A 14,287-nucleotide genomic window follows, 5' to 3' on the forward strand; every position below is an offset into this window, starting at 1 on the left:
TCCTAGGATTTTCAGAATGATGGATGAGCATTGACTTCAACTTTAAGTCACCAGCTGCATTAGCCCCTAACAAGACAGTCAGCCTGTCCTTTGAAGCTTTGAAGCCAGGCGTTGACTTCTGCTCTCTAGCTATGAAAGTCTTAGATGGCATCTTCTTCCAACACAAGCCTGTTTCATCTACATTGAAAATCTGCTGTTTAGTGTCATCATCTTTATTAATGATCTGAGCTAGATTTTCTGGATAACTTACTGCAACTTATACATTAACACTTGCTTTTCACCTTGCACTTTAATGTTATTGAGATGGCTTCTTCCCTTAAACCTCATGAACCAACCTCTGCTAGCTTCAGACTTTTCCTCTGTAGCTTCCTCACTGCTCTTCAGAGAATTAAAGAAAGTTAGGGCCTTGCTCTGGATTAGGTTTTGACTTAAGGGAATGTTGTGCCTGGTTTAATCTTCTGTCTAGACCACTAAAACTTTATATTGGCAGCGAGGCTGTTTCACTTTTTTATTATTCATGTGTTCACTGGATTAAGCACTTTTAATTGCCTTTAAGAACTTCTCTTTTGCATTCACAGTGTGACTAACTATCATAAGAGGCCTAGCTTTGGCCTATCTTGGCTTTCAACATGCCTTCCTTACGAAGCTAAACATTTTTAGCTTTTGATTTAAAATGAGACATTCAACTCTTCCTTGTACTTGAGCACTTAGAGGTCATTGTAGGGTTATTAATTGGCCTAATTTCAATATTGTTGTGTCTCAGGGAATAGGGATGTCTGAGAAGAGAGGGAGAGAGAGGGGAACCACCTTCAATGGAACCATGAGAACCACACACATTTGTCAAGTTTGCCATCTTACATGGGTATGGTTCATGGCACCCCAAAACAATTACATAGAAACATCAGAGGTCACTGATCACAGATCATCATAGAAAATATAATTGTGATGAAAAAGTTTGAAATATTGAAAGAATTACCAAAATGTGACAAAGAAACACCAAAAGCAAATACTGTTGGAAAAATGGTGCTGTTAAACTTGCTCAGTGCAGCATTGCCACAAACCTTCAGTTCACAAAAAATAAAAAACAGTATCTGTGAAGTACAATAGAGTGAAGAGCAATAACATGAGGTTGCCTATATAGGATCTGGGCTTGTATTAGGTGACTTGGGACGGGTCTAAGACAGTAGGACTTTGCTCAGGATTGGATGCTGTGAGGAAGTAGAAGTGATTTTATGATTGGGTATCTTAATAAATTTTACTTAAAGGGAGGGAAGGCTAGAGAGAATCTATAGCTGTAATTGGTCAAGAAGTAGGATTCATGTTATTGGCATAAAAACACACACGTATTCCAATGGAACAGAATACAGAGCCCAGAAGTAAACCCACAGAGCCCAGAAGTAAACCCTCACATGTATGCTCAAATGATCTTCAATAAGGGTGCCAATGGGGAAATGGGGAAAGAACAGTCTCTTCAAATGGTGTGAGGGAAACTGAATATCCACATGTAAAAGAATGAAGTTGGATCCTTGTACTATATACAAAAATTATTTCAAAATGGATTAAACCTGAACATGAGACCCAAAATTATAAAAATCTTGGATGAAAACATAGAAGTAAATGGCACTGGATTTGGCAATGATTTGTAAATTTGACTTCAAAAGCATAGGCAACAAAAGCAAAAATAGACAAAAAGGGCTACATCAAACTTCAGAACTTCTGCCCATCAAAGGAAACAATGGAGTAAAAAGGCAACCTATGGAATGAGAAAAAATAATTGCAAATCATGAGTGTGATAGAGAGTAATATCTAGAATATATAAAGAACTTCTACATGAGTGATGTCAGCATCATGGCTGAATAAGACATCCCTCATTCATGTCCCACTCACCAACAAGAAGTTGATATCCATCCATGGACAAAAGTGCCTTGTGTGAGCTGTGGTATCCAACACCATACACTAAGGGACCCAGGAGGACTCTTGCTCACTGTGTGTCAGGTCTCAGGCATACAGACCTTGGTCCTGGCTGCGGATCCTGCAGTGGCCTGCAAACAGCTCCCTTCTTAGCTGTGGACTGGAAGCCCATGGAAAGCACTGTCTTAGATGATCACCATGGACAGTAATGCCTCTGTGGAAATCTAGACTTTCAGAAGAGAAGTTGTAGCAGACAGTTGGAAAACAAAAAATGTACATGTGTGTGTGTGTGTGTGTGTGTGTGTGCTTGGACACACTGGAGAAGTTAAGAGGAATAATTTGGCTTTACTCACATCATTCGTCTTCCAAGGCAGCACCAAATGCCAATAAAGATGGTCTTGGCCCGTGATTCCTTCTACATGGGAAAGACAGCATGTGAGTGAGTGCGTGGCTTCCCAGCTGTGCAGGATGCTACCAGAGAGGCTCATTTCTCTCTTGCCTCATCCAGAGCACTGAATTGTGAGCTGCATGCATAGGGGCTGGGGAGAGGCTGAGAGAGGGCAGACAGGACTCTCAGAGAGCATTAAAGGGATTCCATCAGGAAGCCCACCATGAGCTGCTGGGGAGGTCTCACCCATGGATCCCTCCACCTACCCCACAGTCACCCCCCATTACTCTGCATCTCACACGCGCACACCTCCACACACACCCTGTGGCCAGTTCCCTGTGGGCGTTCCTGGTGGTGGTGAAAAGTAGCTTTGGCAGATGGCTAGTGAGCATATGCACAAACCAGCCTGAACCTGCAGGCCAGGGAGAGAACACAAACTTAGGCTTTAGCACCACCTTTGGGAAAACGAGGCCATCAAATCAAGAGAAAGCACACAAGCTTAAGAAATCTGCCACAAGAGGGAGTAAGAAGCATGGGTCTGACAAAGCCTCAGACTCTCCAAGGGGGTTAATGGAAGGTATTTCTCTCCTGGAGGTAGTTTGTAAAGTCTGCAGGAGAAGACTGCTACTTCAAATGTGAAGACAGCAATGCAAAATTTCAAGGAAACATGGCACCACCCAAGGATCATAATCTTCCACTAACCGATCCCAAAAGACATGGAGATCTATGATTTGCCAGAAAAAGAATTCAAAAATAGCTGTTTAGGAAAACTCAATGAGAAAATACATAAAGGCAATTTAACAAAATCAAGAAATCAATACACAAACAAAATGAGAAGTGTACCAAACAGAAATTATTAAAAAGAACCAATCAGAAAATCTGGAGCTGAAGAACACATTTTATGAAATTTTAAAAAATGCAATATATAACATTGGCATCAGAATGGATAAAGCAGACAAAATAATCTGTGAGTTAGAAGACAGGAATTTTGAAATTATCCGGCCAGAGAAGTACAAAGGAAGAAGAGTGAAAAAAGCTTATATGATCTATGGGATACCATCAAAAAGAAATCATTTGCAAGTTATTGGTGTTCCAGAAGGAGAATAAAGGGAGAAGAGGGCAGAAAACTTATTTAAAGAAATAATGGCTGAAAGTAGAGAAAGACAAGTAACAAATGATTCCACTCATTTGTGGAGTATAACAACAAAGAAAAACTGAAGAAACAAAATAGCAGCCAACCCACAGACTCCAAGAAGGGACCAGCAGTTACCAAAGGGAAGGGGGTGGAAGGGTGGGAGGGGAGGCAGGGAGAAGGGAGTTAAGGGGCACTATAATTAGTAGTCACAATAAAGGTAGGTCACGGGGAAGGCAGTACAGCACAGAGAAGACAAGTAATGACTCTACAGCATCTTACTCCACTGATAGACAGTGACTGCAATGGGGGCTGGGGTGTGTGTGTGTGTGTGTGAGTACTTGGTAATATTTGTGAATGTTGAAACCACAGGGTTGTTCATGTCAAACCTTCATAAGATTGTGCACCAGTGATACTTTAATTTAAAAAAGAAAGAAAGAAAGAATGGCTGAAAACTTCCCAAGTCTGGGGAGAGATTTAGTCAAGGTTATGAGGCTCACAGGTCACCAAACAAACTCAGCTTAAAGAGATCCTCTCCAGGACATGTAATAAAACTGCCAAAAAACAAAGATGAAGAGAGACTATTAAAAGGAGCAAAAGAAGCTATTAAGTTATAATGAACCTCCATAAAGTTATCAGTGGATTTTCTCAGCAGAAACCTTCCTGGCCAGGAAAGAGTAGGATAATATATTCAAAGGGCTGAAAAAAACCCTGCCAACTAAGAGTACTCTATCTGTCAAAGTTATCCTTCAGATATAAAGGAGAGGTAAAGACGTCCCCAAACAAAATCTGAAGGAATTAATCACCGTGAGACCTGCCTTACAAGAAATGCTGAAAGAAGTTCTTCAAGCTGAAACAAAAGGATGCTAATTAGTAACATGAAAATATACAACACACGGGTGAAGGGAACTATATAGCCAAATTCAGAATAATATGGCAATAGGGTGGTGTGTTAACCATTTAACACTGGCATAAAGAATAAAGGACAAAATAATTAAAAATAACTATCACTAGTAATTTATTAATGAATAAACTATATAAAGAGGCAAATTGTGGCATCAAAAACAAAAAGAGGGAGGGGACTAAACATGTAGAGTTTCTGTATGTGACTGAAATTATCAGTGTAAAATGGATTGTTATATGTATATAAGATGCTTTATGTAAGCCTCATGGTAACCCCAAAACAGAAGCCTACAATAGATTCACATGAGATAAAGAGAATCAAAGCATACCACTACAGAAAATCATCAGTTCACAAAGGAAGGAAGAAAGAGAGGAAGAAAGGAACAAGGGAACTACAGAACAGCCAGAAAACAATTAATAAGATGGCATTAGTAAGTCCTTACCTATCAATAATCACTTGAATTGTAAATGGAATGAATTCTCCAATTAAAGGGCATAGAATGGCTGGATGGATTAAAAAAAACAAAAACAAGACACAACTATATGCTACCTACCAGCAGCTCACTGCAGCTTTAAGGACACATGTAGGCTCAAAGTGAAGAAGTGGACGAGGATATCCCATGCAAATGGAAACCAAAAGAGAGTAGGGGTAGCTATCAGTATACCAAACAAAACAGACTTTAAGCCAAGAATGGTAACGTGACAAAGACAGTCATTATATAATCATAAGATAGTCAATTCATCAAGAATATATAACAACATTAAAAATATATATGCAAAATCAGCACTTAAATATACGAAATACTAAGATCTGAAGGGAGAAATAAATAAATAATGATACAATAATAGTAGGGGATTTCAATACCCCACTTTCAACAATAGAGCATCCACAAAGAAAAATCAGTGAAGAACATTGAATTCGAACCATACTTTAGACCAGATTGACTAAACAGATATACACAAAACATTCCATCCAACTGCAACAAAATACACATTCTTCCAAGCATACACAAAAACACCCTCTAGGTTGGATACTGTTATAGGTCACAAAACAAGTCTTAGCAAATTTGAAAAGACTGAAATCATACCAAGGATCTTCTCTGACCACAATGGTATGAAACTAAAAATCAATAACAGTAGAAAAGGTGGGAATTGACAAATATGTGGAGATTAAACAACACGCTGCTGAACAACCAGTGGGTCAAAGAAGAAATCTGAAGGGAAATCAAGAAATATTTTGAAACAAATGAGAATGAAAGCACAACATATTGAAACCTATGGTATGCTGAAAAAGCAGTTCAAGAGGGATATTTATAATAATAAATGCCTGTATTAAGAAATAAGAAAGATCAGAAGTAATCTAACTTTACCCTGAAGGAACTAAAAAAAGGGGAACCAAGACCAGAGTTAGCAGAAGAAAGGAAATAACAGAAGGAGCAGAGCAGAAATAATTGAAATAGAGACCATAAAAACAATAGAAAAGATAAATTAAACTAAAAGCTGTTTTTCTGAAATGATAAAACTGACAAAACTTTAGCTAAACTAAGAAAAAAAGAGAAGACTCTAAATAAGAAAATCAGATACAAAAGAGAAGAAATTAGCACTGATACCACAGAAATATAAAGGGTCATGTGAAACTATTATGAAAAATTACATGCCAACAAATTGGATAACCTAGGAAAAAGAGATAAGTTCCAGGAAGCATATAACCTACCAAAACTGAATCATGCAGAAGTAGAAAATCTAAACAGAGCAATAACAAATAAGGAGATTAAGTCAGTAATCAGAAGTCTTCCAAAAAAGGAAAAAAATCCCTGTGGATGGTGTCACTGGTGAATTCTACCAAACATTTAAGGAAAACAACACCAACCCTTCTCAAACTCTTCCAAAAAATAAAATAGGAAGAAACAGTCCAAACCCACTTATAAGGCCAGCATTACACTGATACCAAAGCCAAATAAGGGCACTACGAGATAGAAAAAAAAAAAAAAAAACCTACAAGGCAATATGCTGTGTTGAATATAGATGTAAAAATTCACAACAAAATATTAGCAAACCAAATTCAACAACACATTAAAGGATCGTACACTACGATCAAGAGGGATTTATCCCTGGGATGCAGTGATGGTTCAACATCTGCAAATCAATAAATGTGAAACATCACATTAACAGCATCCTTTCCTGAAAAAACTCTCAACAACCGGGTATGGAAGGGGTGTTCCTCAGCATCATAAAGAAAGGCCCACAGCTAACATACTTCACAGTGAAATGGTGAAAACTTTTCCTCTAATATCAGGGATAAGGCAAAAGTGCCCACTCATCACTCCTATTCAACATAGTACTGAAAGTCCTAGCCAGAGCAATCAGGCAAGAAAAACAAATAAAAGGTATCCAAATCAGAAAGAAAGAAGTAAAACTGCCTTTGTTTGCAGATATATGATCTTATATACAGAAAATCCTAAAGGCACTAACAAAAAAACCTGTCAGACTTAATCAACAAATTCCATAAAATTACAGGATACAAAAACAACATACAGAAATCAGTTGCATTTCTATGTTTTACTGACAACGAACTATCTGACAAAGAAATGAAACAATCCCGCTTACATAAGCATCAGAAACAATAATTTAGGAATAAACTTATCCAAGAGGTAAAAGATTTGTACACTGAAAGATGGAGGATTATCCTTTCTCCTGGTAACCAAGGGAAAGGAAAGAAAATATGAGTGGGGATACAAGGAGGCTCAGTGGTTTTAGTGGCAAAAAGTTAAAGGCATTCTGTTCTGGTGTTTTTAATTTTCTGGGCAAAGAATCCAGTTCATAGGCTGAGTGTGAGGACAGAAGAACAGCCAGTTTGAGGAAATTTTGCCTGAGAAGAGTACAGAATATATGTGGAAGATGACCTGTGGGATCAGGTAGCCAATAGCCTGGTCAGCCTCAACAGTGTTCATGTAATAAATATAAAAGGCTTCTGTGCAGTAAAGGGTTAACTCCATAGGCCCTGGTTGCTCAAGCTCTTCACGTTTCCAAGAAAAGTCTGTCTTCAGGAGGAGTCTCCTGGCAGATAATCTCTGAGCCCTGGGAATATCCTACCTGATAAAAGTATTTCTGAATGCCTGAGCCCTTTGACTGCTGCTTCAGTTTGACCTCTGGGAGGCTGAAGACTGAATAGTTAAGGTGCAGCATGCCTATGTGACTGGTTCCCACAAAAGTCCCTGGACACCAAGCTTGTGTGACCTTCCCTGTTTGGCAATGGTTTGCACATGTCATCATCCACCATTGCTGGGAGAATTAAGCACATGCTATGTGACTCCACTAAGAAGGAATACCTGGAAGCTTGCACCTGGTTTCTCCTGGACTTTCTCCATGTGCCTTTTCCCTTTGCTGATTTTAATCTGTATCCTTTTGCTATAATAAGTCTTACCTTTATGCAACAGCTCTTCTGAGTTCTGTGAACCCATCTGTGAAGGCGCCTGAGGGTGGTCTTGGTGACCCTAGAATAGTGAAAAACCAGAATCATCTGAATAACTACAAGTAATGGATTGGTTAAATTATTATTTTATTCATTCAGCAAAATATTGTGCAATAATTTTAAAGGATAAAAATGGAAGTGGTCAATGTTAGCTATACTGTAAAGATTTTTTAAAAGTTTGTTTGCAAACAGAAGGCATGTCTGAACCCATTTATATATATGTACATATATATATGAAAAATATTGGAAGATATGTATCAGATTGTTAACAGTAGTTATTTCTAGAAGCTGGCTTGAGGGAGATTTACATTGTAGGCTTTATACACTTCTATGTAGCTTTTTTTCAACCAGTATTATTAAAATTATTCACTTTTAAAAATTATATATATTTACATTATGGACAAAAGGGGGAAAAAACAATGAAGGGTTCATCTGGACATTTTATTAAGGTATCCTAATTATTTCCTCGGCTTTATTAGTTTTCTTTTTGGAAGTGAGTTTTTCTTTCTCAACACCCTAGAACTATGATAAACTCCTTCAAGAATGGGTACAGGAGACATCTAAATTGTACTGAATACCCACAGAGCCGGGCCCAGTAAATATTTATAATTGGATGAATAAAAATGTCTTAATTCTGACGTGTTTACCAGTTTCTGCATATATTTTTACCACTAGGTGGCACCATTTGCTCTTTGGCAAGATGTATTTTCTGCATGACCCCTGAAATAGGGAAAAAATGAATCCTGCCACCTGTAAGAAAAGCAGAGAGAAGCCTACGAAGGAAATGTATCGGAGCGGGAGCTGGTTGCTTCCTGTCAAGGAGAGAAGAGGCCCTCTGTCCTAGGATTGGTGGCCCAGCCCTGACACATAAATACAAAGGCACAATTTATCTGTTCCTTTTATCAGCAACAAACCTGCGACCTTGGTAAATACTGATTTAGCAAAAAATCCTTATAATTGCTAAGATGGCTTGCATTTTAAGATGACCTTTTATGTAACATGGCAGGATCACATGAGAATACATATTACCTAGCCTTCCCACTTTTTGGTTGTTTCTCAGAAAGTTTTGGCCACAGTCACATGTGTGATTTATCATTTTCACCTTTAAAAATATTTGCTGTAAGTGCATGTGTGTCCTAAGCCATGAGCAGGGAAATTTCCCCTTTTCTGCCCCATCACCTCCCCATCACGGCCCAAAGACAAGTTCCTCTTTCTATCCCCTGCAAGAGTTACCAGTAAATGTTTGTCAATTATGTTCTTAGGATAATTATGACTGTATACATGAAATGTATTTTGAGGCCTCCAAATAAAAACGTTGAACAAAAATATAAATGAATAATAAAAAGAGCATTCTCTTATTTTGTCTGTGTTCATGAGTAGAAGGTACCTACCTAGCAAGTGATGAGTTTGTATCTGGCAGTCCTTGAGCCACACAGTCTGAAACCAGAGGACACCTAGGTCTGAATCCCGAGCAGCATCTGGCCCTGCTGCCCACCAATATGTACTCATGTGCTTTTAGAAGTTTCTATGATTCCTTTAAGTCTCAGTTTCTTCCTCTGCATAATAGAAGTGATTTTAGCCATATTGCAGAGTCCTAATAAGAATTAACTTATCAACATGTCTTATTAGTGGGAGAAAGAAATCCCCCTGAACCACTGCACCAGAAGCTGCTCAGAGGGAATGCAATGCAGAGCCCGAGAGGCTGAGCTGTGGTGAGGGAGAAATGGCTGCAGATGGCTTGGGCTGAGAAGTGTTGAACAGAGATAAATCACCAAGCATCATCAGTCCAAGAATTCAATGGTAATGAGAATTAGGAGAAAATGGGTCCTAACCACCTACATGGCTATAACCACATCCGTAAGTTCCCTTATTAATTCACAATCAGTGCCTTACAAAGATGTGACAGGAGGGTACCCACTGTCAAGATCCTGAGGAAGTAACTTGAGATCCACAAATGCAGGGACCAGAGACGACTGAACGGAATGGGAGCACCCTCGTTGTGTAGGGACAACTGGTCACCATCTCCCCCCGCCGCCACCCGCCTTATGCCCAACCACCCTCCCCCAATGTTTGCAAACTCATCACAGCGTGCGGTTGTCCTTCCGAGCAACAGTGGGGCAGGACCCGATCTTGGTTCCTTTCTGACTCAAGGAGAAACTGGTAAACAAAAAGTCAGATGAGTGGAGCAGAGGAGATGTTCCCTATTCCGCATCAGGGGGTTGCTGTTTGAAGATCTCTTCTCTCTCCCTTCTTCCCTAGACACACAAAATTCAGGGAGTGGCTATTGTTCCTCCTGATGGCACAACCTTTGGGCCTCTTTTGCTGCCTAAACCTAGTCCAGGTGTTGTAGTGGCAAGAACTGTGACTTCTCTGCCAAGTCCTAGACTTAAGGTCTGGTTCTGTTACGTATTACGGTTGTATGACTTGGCCCACTAAAGACCCTCTGAGTTTCAGGGTTTACATCCAAAAAAGACAAGGCTAATAACACCTGCCCAAACATTCCCTAAAGGATATTAAACTATAAAAATCAGAAATCCTATAAACTTTTGGTCAGTCTACAGACTATTTCTAAGTCCTTTGAAAAGCTGCTCCTTGCCCCTCCTGACCCCCAAATACGCACTCTTCTAAGTGTGTCATACTCATTATCACTCCTTTTCCAGTAAGTATTCTTAACCCACTCCTACCAGTGACTTACTTGACCCCAGCCATGAGAATTGAAAACAGAATGAACCATTTATAGACATTCAAGTTGGTGGAAGGAAATTGTCCAAACTAAGAGAGAAAAAAATTAGATGTGGATGTTTAATAGAGGCACTTTTATATGGTCCCAAAGTGATAAAAGTTTTAAAACATGACTTAACAACTCCCCCACCTTGATTTTATCTCAGTTTATTAGTTCTTGCTCAGCACTGGGGATATAGCATAGGATAAGGTAAAGAGTTTAAAGTCAAGTTTCCACTGTGGAGACAGGGGTACAGATACACAAACCAGGTTTAAACTGACAGCACAAACAAAATGCTTGGGGCTCAGACAAAAAAAAATAATTCATATTGGCTGGAGGAAACTGGACAAAATTCTCAGAGAAGGTGGCGCGTGCACTGGGTCTTTGCCATGGGTGAAGGACCTGAGGGGAAAGGCTGGAAGGGTGATGGGAAGCCAGAGCATGAGGGTGGAGGCCTCAAGAGGTGAAGGCTAAGACACTTGAGACTGCTTCATCAAATGTGCCCAGAGTGTCTAACAGAAGAGACGATTTGTTCTGAGAGGTCCCAAGCTGTCATGAGACGTGTTCAGTCATACCAGCCACAACAACAGCCCTACTGGCAGCCACACGGAGTTGCAGCCCCCGTGGAGGGAAGGGGCTCTCCATATTTTTCATCTACTTATTTATTCATATCCTACATGGCCCTCACAGGCCTCATGTTTCCATAGCCCTTTTCACAGAGGACGCCAAAATCCCTTTTCAGGGCCATGTGGGGTACTAAATGGATAAGTCCCATCTGCTCCCATATCTTCAGGCTATCAAACCAGTAAGGTTGCTTACTTACCAAATAGCACAATGATATTCTATAGCAGGTTGCTGGAGAAATGGCTTGTGAGCATTTACAAAAAGAAGCAGCTATATTCAATAGCTGTGGTCAGCATGATGTCTAGAGCCAATAATCCTCTAATGCATATTTCAAAGTTGCTAAGAGTCTTGAAAGTTCTCATCAACAGAGAAAAACATTGTCACTCTATGGTGATCGATGCTCACTAGACTTACTACGGTGATCACTTTACAGTATATACAAATATTGAATCATGTTGTGCACCTGAAGACAATAAAATGTTGTATGTCAATGATACCTTCATTAAAACAAAGCAGCAGCAGTGTCCACTAGGGGCCAGCATGAGCTTACCAGGAGTAGGCCCTGATAGGCTGTCCTTTTTCTGACGGAATGACCAGACAGGCAGATTAGGGGGAATGCTCGCTCACTGAATCTGTACTTCTCCAGGCTTTTGGACAGAATGCCCTGTGGCCAAGGACTGGGTATTAGAGCAATTGAGTAGGTTGGGAACTGGCTACATAATTGTACCCAGAGAGTGAGAAATAGGTCAGTGGCAATCAAGAGAGAGAGATTTCTAGTGAGACAAGCCATCACCCAAATTTCTTTAAACTATTTTATTCAACTCTTCTTCCTTTTGAGTGATTTGGATCCGGGTTTGGAAGATCTGCTTACCTCAGGTGTGTGTGTGTTACAGCTGAGAGGGACTCCTCTGCAATCCAACCTGTCTCAGTACGCCAGCAGAGACAAAATTCAAGAGATAAATATAAGGTTTGCACTTTGGTTCCCAGAATGAACTACACAAATATAAGTTGGGGACAAAGAGGTATACCTTAGATGAAAACAATCTCTCAGGTGGCTTTGCAGGCAATAAACTTAATGAGGCTGGACAATGTCACTTGATCCCTGGAAAAGTGGCTATCCGCCAGGCTACACTGAACGCCATGTCAGAAGACCTGAGTTCTCTTTCTACCCCATCACTAACAAGGCATTTCATCTCTGAGTGTCCATCTCCTGATCTCTGAAATTAACAGGTGGACTAAATCTCTAGGTCCTTTCTAGCAGTAAAATTCTAGGACAGACCCTTTTATTTGTGGAGGCAGGGTCAACATCCACTTCCCTACTCTCTCAAGCGCCTTTCTGGACTGGAGGGCCTGGAAAGCTAAAGGGGACTGAGATTCCCTTGCAGCTATGCACTGGGGCCACTGGACGATATATACAAGGGCTGTATTTGTGCAGCTTCTGCTGCATCTGGACCCCAGGCTGAGGAGGCTTTTGGTTTTCCTGCAACAGCAATAGCAGAGATGCCAGTGTCCAGGCTCTATGTCTGTGGTGCTGAGAGGCAGGGCCCTGGGCACCCATTTCTTAGACCATGGCAGAGAGGGGCAGTCCTGGTGCCCCAGAAATAGCAGTTTCTTTCTTGTCATGGTGTTACCACAGGAGATTTCACTGAAAACTCAAACTAGAGTCTATCCCTTTTTCTATCCCTACTATTCTGTAGGCTATTAAACGCTGTGTAATAAATTCCTTCTTAATCCAGCCCAAGTGGGTTCTGTTCTCTCAAATAGAATCCTCATCAGTATAACAATATACTTAGAAACTTCTTTTTAAACAGGTCTGGAAGGTACACACCAAATTGCCAAACAGTAGTTGCCTCTGTAATCACTGAGGGAGTGGGAGAGTGGCATCTGAAAATAGACTTCAACGTTCTATACAGTATAACTTTTTTCAGATAAAGACTATATTCATTGACAATGCCGTGTTTAAAAAATTAAATAAAGTGGGCGACTTGGATGCTGAAAGCACGATGCATGGTGTGATCAAAATGCACATAATCCATTTAAAATTTATTCAGTGGGGTATCTTCCCCTGCTCCCAGCACCTCGCGACTCAACTTGTGGCCCAAGAACCAGCAATCCTGGCCTCAGTTGGGAACATCAGAATCCCAGGCCCCACACCTTACCCACTGAATCACAATCAGCATTCATAGAAAAGTCCTTGGTGATCCATGTGTACATTAAAGTTTGAGATGATCCATGATTTTCCTTCTCCTCTTGGTAACTGATAGTCTTGTCGTGATTTTAGGTCACAGTTTCAGTTTATAAATTAGAATGTCCAGTCCCAGCTGTTAAGCAGACCTTCAGTCTTAATTCAAAGATAAGCCTTTGTCCTCCAACTTAACCAGCTAAGGTCCTGACATGGGAAAGAGCTTGACTGGTGTCTTTTCTTTCTCTCTCTCCCTCTTCCCTCCCCACACCCCCTCCCTCATTAACATCTGTTTCCTTTGCTTCTAACCTAAGCCAAAAGAGGGGGCCAGAGGGAAGAGAGGGAGGGTTGGTAAGGAACAGAAAGTTCTTACAAGGCCGGGCAGCCTCCTGCTCTCTGAACTGGGCAGGTCACCAAAGCCTATTCTTTCTCCCATAGATACTTTTGTGGACCTTCTGGAGAAGTTTATTTTGGGGGACTGCTCTCCTCCGGTCCTGTACTCAAGGCGGATGCATCTCTCCTCCAGGTGTTCACTCGCACCTCTTCCCTCAGCCCCCAGAATCCCTCCCCTCCAACTGGCTGGCACCTTTGTCAACCCCTCCTGGTGGCCTTATCATACAGGACCCAAAACAATCCGAGGCCAGTTCTCCGTCTTTCATGAACTATGCAAACACATACACACAAGGCAGGCTGATCCCCAAACAGGCTCTTCTATCCCACAGCCACAGCTCACTTTAGCTTTCTCAGGCATGAGTCAGGCCCAGCCCTGTGTCTCCCAACTGCAGGGAGCACCTTTCCGACCTCTCTGGGTGGCTCCATGGGCATCTCCCTCATGGGACTTGAGGAGGAAGTGGGAAGCCTCCCATACCTCCCCGCTATGAGGAGGGATTGTGATGAGGATGCACATCACGGTGAAGACATCTCTTCGCAGATCCTCTCTTTTCTCCACACCC

Source organism: Manis pentadactyla, chromosome 19 (assembly GCF_030020395.1).
Source record: "Manis pentadactyla isolate mManPen7 chromosome 19, mManPen7.hap1, whole genome shotgun sequence".
NCBI lineage: Eukaryota > Metazoa > Chordata > Mammalia > Pholidota > Manidae > Manis > Manis pentadactyla.